A 7,201-nucleotide genomic window follows, 5' to 3' on the forward strand; every position below is an offset into this window, starting at 1 on the left:
GGGGGGCTTTTATTCTGTTTTTGTTTTTTTAGTTTGTCTTTTTCTTTTAATTATTTCTTTTACTTTTTTATTTCATTCCAACGTATTTAGGCATTTTCTAAAAATGAGTATTCTACATTATAGTTACCTAGGCATTTAACTGCACACTCCGAACATTTTTATTTCAACGTTTGAAAACTTCTGTTGTTTGCCATAATCTTGAATTTGAATTCTGAACCGGTTTTGAAATAATGAGAGTATATCAACGGTTACGGAGGTGTCGTGGCATCATTAGCGGAGTTTCACTGTAGCCTAATTATCCGGGCGTTACAAATCTCATCCACTACAAGAAATCTCGTCCCGAGATTTAAGAGGGGAGTAAGGGGGAAAGTTCTGGTTACGATATTCTAACGGATCTTCTCGAAGAAGTTAATCCCTTTCGTTGATGTCTACAATTCTTTATTCCAATGCATCATGATGAAGTTGTCTTCCTTCGGGAACTCCATCGTACTTACGAAATAATAAAGGGGGTATTCCGGGAGAACGAACCTCTGCAAGGTTGATTATCTGGTAGCTAACATCAGGGAAGGTGGCGGAAGTAACTCTCGAACTGAAACTTAAGAAAATATCGAGAGCAAAGTAAGAAGGTACCATGAGAAGTTTCGAGCGGGTAGGCAATCGTTCGAATCCTGAAACAAAGTGTAAAAGGGGCCCAGAGCAATGGGAATAAGTTTTGTGTCTGATACCAGAATTGATGATATCTCGGAAGGTGGCTCGTGAATTACATATGAGGCCACGCGCGAGGAATAAGTTTGGAAACAGGAGGGTATACAGGAGAGCCAGGTTTCGATCCTGTGGAACTGTGGGTTATGGGCCCACCATGTGGGTTAAAAGCAGGAAGGCGCTAACATTTGCACGGTCAAGATAGCAAGGTATGTCAAAGGATAGCCTGTCAGTTTTGTTGACAACAACGTTGGTACCTAGGGCGAGGGACGAAGAGAACCATTTTCCTGCTTGTTGAACGAGGCGGACCAATAGGCAAAGTTCTCATCCATCGGTGGTTACCGGAATGTCATCAACAATAGTAACATGGCCTTACTGATAGAGTTGTACAACCGAGGTGTTTACATAAGCAGTGAAATATTACTTCTTAGATCATATAGATCACTAGAAAGGTCAAACAAACCAATGGAAAGGAAAATGTGATCATTGGGTTAAACAGAACAATGGAAAGGAAAAATGTGTTTAAACACAAATATCAGGGGTATATCCTTCCCAAAGTCAAGAAGAGGATGATATCCAAGACAGGATATAAAGTAGAAAACCCTTTAGATAAGGGGAGAGAAACTTTATGACATTACCCATACAACGGTATTTGGATAATTGATAAAGAAAATTTAGCATTGTGCTTCAAATGTTCTTATTGAAAATCGGAGTACCATAGACATGCTTCGAGATAGCACTGACATGGTCTTCAAGCGAAGGTCAGACCTTGGATACACAAAGGATCCATCGGGATCAACTTATAGAATAAGTCTTACAATTTTCCTCATGGAAGAATGGATAACCTTGCCAAAGGAAAACTATAACATTAGGGCCTCGGGCCAGGTGTGCTTGGCACGACATCACCTTACTGGGTCACATGAAGACCAATGTGATAGCTCTTGGAAATATGTTCAACCATCATATCTGACCGAGATTCAAATCTGAGTGGTGTTAGGATAACTCAGACTCAGGATGCCTGAGAAGAAAGGTGCAACACAAATTGTCGAGATGACATTGTAAGACTCTTGAGAATTGAACTATGGAAACGAGTCCCAAAAGAAGAGTTCATCATTAAACCAAGGAGTGGATGAGGAGATGGCTGATGGACTCAGCGACAATTCATCAAGATTTCCAAAAGGATGGATTTCCAAAATTATGTGAACAAGGAGATAACATTTGTCAGGTCAAATGATATAATGATGTATGCTCAAAGAAAACATACACAATTAAACATTGGTTGAAAAGTGCACCCAAAAATCTAGACTAGGTAGCACGATCAATGTTTGAATGATGATTCAATAAGCAATAGACTTAGAATGAAGCTATCGACCATTAACGTAAAAGCAATAGGGTTGCTAGAAATTTTGAATTTTACACAAAACAGACCAGTTGTCGGTATTCCGGTTAGAAACAACACGAGAAAGAATGGTGGTGGTGAGAAGTATCACTATACCAAGAATTTTGTGAAATTCTCATGACATTCTTGACATAAAAGATGATAATACTCCAAGGTAAAGAACAAATGCTGGATAGCAAGGATCTCAAGGTATAACACGAAACACGAACAAGTTCGTGTTGAATGGAAGGCAATAAAGGGGTCGATGGTAAAACAAATCATCGAGGGCGAGGATGGTACTTGTCATTATGAATTTGATTGATATTCTGGAAGGAGTCAAAATGTTGATGATGATCACGACAAATTTTGTCGAAAGGATCCACGAAGAACCAATCGAACAACAACGACTGCATCAAGCAAAAGGAGTGCTGTAGCGATAGATTATAGGAACCACGGATACGTCTCCAACTCGGAATCAAGCTTTCTTTTCGAGTTGAAACGATATGACGAGGAAGAGCGACGTACGATTAGCTCATTGTCAAAAATTATGCTCCGAGAAGAAGGATCAGGTAGCACAGTTAAGATTAGCACGATAATGATGTAGCCAATCAGGCTAGGAATGACTTGAAGGATTATTATACTCATAAGCAACGAAGATTACTTAGGGTTATCAAACCGGAGTGCAGAATCGGTTCACTTACCGGTGTTCTTGAGCGACTATCAACTCAGAACCAATGAAAAATTGGAATCAGTGAAGGATAATAGCTGATGAAGAACTCATAAGATGCAACATAGTTCTTAGATATTCTTGAGATACCAGAGGGTATACTCGAAGGCAAATCAGAATAGAAATTGAATTGGAGCGTTGACAGGCGATAGCAGATACTTTAATCTTGTCAGAATAGACGAGGCAATGGAATGGTTTCCGTTTGGACACATTGAATAAGGTTAGCATGGTCGGAACCATAACTACAAGGGGTCCAATTTACGATACCAGAAGAATTATTCAAATGATTAAATATTCTTGCAAGAAGCTTTCATGGTAAGTTCCACATCGGGTCCATGGGCATGAACACAAAGTTCAAGGTCGACTCCCACTTCTTTAATGCATAACCTTCCATTCACTTCTCGTCTTCAAAGAAGTTGTACTGTTGAAATTTTATCTAGCGAAGCGTCGAAAGAGTATGACTCGCAAAAACTTTCGGGTTCATACGGTTTGGCGAAGGCATAGGTTCAACCCATCGGGGCATCTTGGGAGCATATACCATAAATTTCAAGAATAAATAACACAAGCTCGTTAGTAGAGCATGCTTGAGAAAGCAGAGGATACAATTTACCAAAGGCACTATGTATCCGAGGAAAAGCTCGCAAGCTTATTTAATATGAAGGACGTTCTCGGATAAAATCCGACAAAGGGTCTGGTGGTCCACAAGGGATCTGATGTGAGCATCAGTACTCAACCAGGGGAAGAAAGGATGCAAGGAGATCAGATTATAGAAACAAATGACTAACTCAAAGCTCAATGCAAAGGAATTATAATTTCAAATTCAAGGGATCAGAAGCACATGCTCTGATTAAGGAGGGATAAGTTGAATAGACTAGAGGTACAATCGACGGCAATTTAATTGGTCAAGATCCAACTCATGTTTAAAATGACGTCTAACCCGGAAGGATGAATTCTAGGATTTGATTGAGGATTGCGAGCATTCGCAACATATTGAATCAAAGGACTCGAAATGATAAGTGACAGAAGATGTCAACGGGGATTACTAGAAATATGGAATTAACCATAATGCAAGCAAGCAAGAATTTCAAGAGCAATAAGCTGCTCAGGATTTTTGGAAGACCGAATGGTATTTCGAAGACTTTTGTAAAATACATGAATCATCTGGGGATGAGCGGATACTCGATAAGTGCGAGTAATTATCCGTAGGGGTATTCAGGTGGCAAAGAACTGCAAGGCAGTAGGCACAAAGTATTCTCGGAACAATAGAGAGAATTTTGGTGTATCTTTTAATAACAAGATCAACTGGGAATAAAAGTAAGAGCGACAAGTGTATGTATTTATCCATAGGGATATATCGGTGGTAGGGAATTGCAAAAGCGACGGGCACAAGGTCTCGAGAGAACATCGTAGAGTGTCTTTGGAATCTTCTGGTGAAGCAAGCGATCGTTCGGACCGAGGGACTCTCCGGGAGAAAGTATTTACGAGAACCTATAGTTAGAGTTAGCAAATCATTTAACCCGAATAGAAGAGATATCAGAGACCAAGAGTAAAGATCGTGGAATAAAAGATCCTAATACCACCCAATGGCGACGTGGGCCCGTAAGCCACACAGCCATGTTAGTAAAAAAGTTTCGCAGTGACTAGACTCGACTTCGGCCAAGGAGTTTGGAAGGGGGATTCCTACAGGCAGTCGGCTCTGTTACCAACTTGTAACGCCCCCGATTCAATCGTACACTAATCATACATGCAAACGTGTACGATCAAGATTAGGGACTCACGGGAAGATATCACAACACAACTCTAAACATTAAAATAAGTCATACAAGCATCATAATACAAGCCTGGGGCCTCGAGGGCTCGAATACAAGTGCTCGGTCAAAGACGAGTCAGCGGAAGCAACAATATCTGAGTACAGACATAAGTTAAACAAATTTGCCTTAAGAAGGCTAGCACAAACTGGGATACAGATCGAAAGAGGCACATGCCTCCTTCCTGGGATCCTCCTAAACTACTCCTGGTCGTCGTCAGCGGCCTGAACGTAGTAGTAGGCACCTCCGGTGTAGTAGGAGTCGTCGTCGACGGTGGCGTCAAGCTCCTGGGCTCCAGCATCTGGTTGCGACAACCAGGTAGAATGGAAAGGGGGAAAAGAGGGAGAAAAGCAACCGTGAGTACTCATCCAAAGTACTCGCAAGCAAGGATCTATACTACTTATGCATGGGTAACTGTGTAAAGGGGAAATATCGGTGGACTGAACTCCAGAAGGCTAGAATAAGAGGGGGATAGCTAGTCTTGTCGAAGACTACGCTTCTGGCAACCTCCATCTTGCAGCATGTAGAAGAGAGTAGATGGTAAGTTCACCAAGTAGCATCGCATAGCATAAACCTACCCGGCGATCCCCTCCTCGTTGCCCTGTTAGAGAGCGATCACCGGGTTATATCTGGCACTTGGAAGGGTGTGTTTTATTAAGTATCCGGTTCTAGTTGCCATAAGGTCAAGGTACAACTCCGGGTCGTCCTTTTACCGAGGGACACGGCTATTCGAATAGATAAACTTCCCTGCAGGGGTGCACCACATAACCCAACACGCTTGATCCCATTTAGCCAGACACACTTTTCTGGGTCATGCCCGGCCGCGGAAGATCAACACGTCGCAGCCCTACCTAGGCACAACAGAGAGGTCAGCACGCCGGTCTAAATCCTATGGCGCAGGGGTCTGGGCCCATCGCCCATTGCACACCTGCACGTTGCGTACGCGGCCGGAAGCAGACCTAGCCTCCCTTATACAAGAATAGGCGTTCTAGTCCAATCCGGCACGCGCCGCTCAGTCGCTGACGTCACGAAGGCTTCGGCTGATACCACGACGTCGAGTGCCCATAACTGTTCCCGCGTAGTTGGTTAGTGCGTATAGGCCAGTGGCCAGACTCAGATCAAATACCAAGATCTCGTTAAGCATGTTAAGTATCCGCGAACGCCGACCAGGACCAGGCCCACCTCTCTCCTAGGTGGTCTCAACCTGCCCTTTCGCTCCGCCACAAAGTAACAGTCGGGGGCCGTCGGGAACCCAGGCCCACCTCTACCGGGATGGAGCCACCTGCCCCTTCAGCCCCCATCTCCGAACAGTATCAAAAGTAATGTAACAGTATAAAGTACATAGCATATGCCCGAGATCACCTCCCGAAGTGATTACGGCCCAGTAGTATAGCATGGCAGACGGACAAGAGTGTAGGGCCACATATGGAACACTAGCATCCTATACTAAGCAGTAGGATAGCAGGTAAGGGTAACAACTGTAGCAACAGTGACAGGCTATGCAGCAGAATAGGATTAACCGAAAGCAGTAACATGCTACACTACTCTAATGCAAGCAGTATAGAGAAGAATAGGCGATATCTGGTGATCAGGGGGGGCTTGCCTGGTTGCTCTGGCAAGAAGGGGTCGTCAACACCGTAGTCGTACTCAGTGGCATCAGCAACGGTCTCGGGGTCTACTGGAGAAGAAGAGGGGGAAGAAACAGTAAATACGGAGCAAACAAAGCATCACAAAACATAACGAGGTAATACGCGGTGCTAGGTGTGCCCTAACGCGGTTGGAGGTGATACCGGCGAAGGGGGGAAACATCCGGGAAAGTATCCCCGGTGTTTCACGTTTTTGGATAGATGAACCGGAGGGGAAAGTTGCATGTTTGCTATGCTAGGGATGTGTGGCGGACGAACAGGTTACGTTTTCGGATTTGTCTCGTCGTTCTAAGAAACTTTCATGTATAAAGTATTTTCATCTGAGCTACGGTTTATTTTATATGATTTTCTAAAGTTTTAAATCATTTTTAGAATTTATTTAATTAATTTAATTCAACATTATCCAGAACAGTGCATGCTGACGTCAGCATGACGTCAGCAGTCAAACAGGGGTGTTGACTGGTCAAACTGACGTGTGGGTCCCGTTCGTCATTGACTAGACTAACTAATCATGATTAATTAGTTTAATTAGTTGTTTAGTTTAATTAATCAAAATTAATTAATTATGTAATCAATTCATTAATAAAATAATTAAATTATTATCCATTTATTTTTTTTAATTTCCATTTTTTTAAACGTTCTGGACGTGGGCCCCGTTTGTCATAGGCCAGAGGGCCTTAGTGGGCACCGGGCGATGCGGTTACGGGCGCGGGGGCATGCTGGCGCCCGACCCGGGCGAGGGACGAGCGGGCGCTGCAGGGCGCCGGCGTGGGGCAGCGGCAGCAAGAGAGGGGCGGTGCCGGCACGGCCTGGCGCGGCGGAGCCGAGACGGGGAGGTGGGGCGAGTCAGGCGGCGCGGGTGGACGACACGGGCAGGGGCGGGGCGCAACGGTGGTGGCGGCAGCAGCGCGTGGGCTGGGCGCGGGGAGCAGCGGAGGGC

Source organism: Triticum aestivum, chromosome 3D (assembly GCF_018294505.1).
Source record: "Triticum aestivum cultivar Chinese Spring chromosome 3D, IWGSC CS RefSeq v2.1, whole genome shotgun sequence".
NCBI classification, from domain to species: Eukaryota; Viridiplantae; Streptophyta; class Magnoliopsida; order Poales; family Poaceae; genus Triticum; species Triticum aestivum.